At 34.3% G+C, this 3143-nt stretch overlaps 1 long non-coding RNA gene across 1 annotated transcript; it reads right to left on the bottom strand.

Annotated features, from left to right (window-relative positions):
- Positions 1 to 363: 363 nt before the first annotated feature.
- Positions 364 to 784, bottom strand: LOC146079656 (uncharacterized). Its single transcript, XR_014474675.1, has 3 exons — positions 661 to 784; positions 505 to 580; positions 364 to 423 (listed from the first exon to the last, which is right to left on the bottom strand). It is a non-coding gene; the product is annotated as an uncharacterized LOC146079656 (long non-coding RNA).
- Positions 785 to 3143: the final 2359 nt, after the last annotated feature.

The raw sequence follows: 3143 nt of genomic DNA, 5'->3' as shown, positions 1-3143 counted from the left end.
TCTTATACAGAGAGACAAAACATATGTATCTACACATAGACATTTCAGAATATAAATTAATTAATTTAAATTAATTTCAATTTAAAATTAAATTAAATGTAATGGAGGACGGGAACAAGACGTAAGGAGATGGTGTTACAAGGATTACTTCATATGGACAATATTTGTCCTAAGAATGTTTACATAATGGGGTATCCTTAAGAGGTTTAGACCCCTTGGTTATTGAATCTCAAAGGATTATACTGAAGGTAAATAGATAGCGATGTTACTGCTATAAAAAATGGGAAAGAGAAGTAGCATTTTTACCTTTGATGTATCAAAACCGGGTGAATCTTTCGATAATTAGACTCTTTCTATTATTTGACGATGAACAGTTGACCCTTAGACGGAGTGAACAGGTTTTTTGTATATATGGTAGAACACCTACAGAGGTACATAACTAAGGTCATGGGTAGTTCATAAATACATTACTGTTTATTATTCAATTAAATATTCAATATTCACCTGTATGAGGTATAGAAACGGGAGAACTTTTTCCCTTTACCACTTTTCCTCGTTGTGGATATTTATAATAGGGTACCTGGTGGATATATATATGCTGTTACATTCTCCTATGCAAATTAACCTTAATTAGGGATCATCCAATGATCATATACATACCCTATTTTTGTGTAGATGTAGGGGACCTCCCTATTACACAATAATGTGTGGGATCTCTCTATTAGATCAGGTGGGATCACCCTTATCCAATATTTAGGTTTATGTTAATGTATGGACCTTCTGTGGGTCCTAAAAAGAGGATAAAATATAACATTAACTATAATGTCCCCAACTGTTCCAAATCCGAAATGGGATTTGAGTTTATAAATAAACCATACCTTAAAATAGTCAGCAGAGTAGTATTCTTCTATTCAGAAGTTACAGAAAAATAGGACTAGATCCTATAACAAAGATGCACAAAAAATGTATTACAAAACCCAATTTAGCAAGAGCCCCTCTTGGAATAGTTATCCAGTATATAAAGTATATACAATAAAATAGATTAGATGTACCCTAGGGTCATACCTTAGCAGTGGATGCATGTGTTCACCTCAGGACCAAAACTGGCAAGTGAATGAGTGAGACTCCTGTGCAGGTATATATAGGGAGAGGTTTATGACCTCACTTCCTGTTTGACTATAATTATTTCTTATTATTATTATAAGCTATAAAGTTTTAAAATTAGCAGATTTTTGTCCGTGGTCAACAGGTAAAGTTACATACTAATATAATTGAAAGAAATGACCTATAACCTGTGTATAAAGGGCCAAACTGTAAAACATTCATAAATCGTCTCCAACGATATATTGCCATCTCAGGCTAAATAGATACATATAGATATGGGACTAGTGTTCCTGTAGTACCCTACGAAATAAAAATTTGCAATAGTGTTATAAACAACTTATAATTATCTAATTGGATGGTTTGCGTTCCACCTGTCCGTTGGTGGAATGAACGACCATTTTCCAATCAGTCGCTATGTGAGGGAGGCTGCTTGCGTTCCACCCTCATGACGGGTGGAGCACATCGCCGCTATCAGCCCGGATGTGGCGTGCGTTCCACCTATCCGTCGGTGGAGCGCACAACGATCTTCAAATAAGTCTGGGTATGAGAGCGGCTTGCGCTTCACCCTCATGTCGGGTGGAACGCACCGCCATCATTGACCAAAATGTATTGGGAGCCGGAGGGGTGATAAGGGTACTCCCTTAATAGTAAAAGTATTGCTCCATCTAACTGTTAAGCCCTGTCAGGGAGGATACTTAAGGTAACCATATAGTGCTCTAAAATAGATAATAACAAAATTAAGAAATATAGTGCCTATTATATCGGGGAGTGTAAAAAGATACCTTCCCATACATACTCAATATTCTTATGAGTGGTGTGCGCCTACTGTGATGTGTCCATCTCTATAGATTTATAATAATTCCATAGAAGGGGCGATTTCTATAATTATTGATCTGTGCAAGTGTATATATTTTTATTTTTATTTTAATTATTAGTGAGTATATTCTACTACTTATAAAGGGTTTCTTAGAATATCCCATAATAAATATATTATAGATAATTTATTATTATTTAATTCGTAGTGTAACATAAAAAAGTGAGTACAATAATAAAAGTGTAATATTTAATCTATCTGTGTATGTTATTTGTATATGGCTACATAAGTATCTAAATATGTGTACCCATATGTTGAAAATGTTGTATGTGATTATAATGAGAAGTATTCTCAGAGAGGGCTCATACTTTACAATTCATAAGCAAATCTCATACAGAAACAAGTCAAAAACATCGGAGGATACAAAGTATCCAGAAAAAGGAGATCACATTATTAGTCATTATACATCCAAATGGTATTATAAATTACATTTTTTACATTTTTGTACATGAATAACAGACAAAGATAATTTTCAATAAATGACTCCATAGTCCAATAAGCCCGTAGGTAGAAGAAAAAACTTCAAAAATAGATGTCAATTTATGATTGATTTATAAGAACATCGAAGTATGTAATATGTATGTAATAAGTATGTATAAGCTCTCATTTAAACATCATATTGGGCTTCATAGGATTACATAGAATATAGCATATTGGATTTGTTACAGTTTGTCACACTATATTAACATTCATCAAATTAGAAGAGAATCCTCCCTGTGTGATTGTGAGTTAGTCAAACGGGAGCGTCGAACTAAAATTCATTTACAAAAATGGGGTAATTTCTATGCCCTCATTGAGGCCATTAGGGATCATACTGTTTAAAGAAAAGATCCAAAAGGACTCTCTCATGGTTAATAGCCTCTCCCTATCTCCCCCTCTAGGGTTTTCTTTAATGTGCTCCAGAACAGAGAATTTGAAGGAGTCCACTTTAGATTCGTGGTGCTGTTGGAAATGCCTAGGGAGGCTATGTGTTTGCACTTTTCTTTTTATGTTCCGTAGGTGCTCCTGAATTCTAATTTTTAAGCACCTTTTCGTTTTACCCACGTATAACAACTCACAACCACATTTAATCATGTATACTACATATGTGGTGTTACAAGTTATTACAGTATCACATCTAAATTCTTTTTTCAAATTCGTAGGTATGTTGGGGCCTCGTTTATCT

Source organism: Crinia signifera, chromosome 5, assembly GCF_055691185.1.
Source record: "Crinia signifera chromosome 5, ASM5569118v1, whole genome shotgun sequence".
In the NCBI taxonomy this organism is placed as follows: domain Eukaryota; kingdom Metazoa; phylum Chordata; class Amphibia; order Anura; family Myobatrachidae; genus Crinia; species Crinia signifera.
Note: the sequence above shows the minus strand (reverse complement) of the source record. Positions and strands in the feature narration are given on the sequence as shown.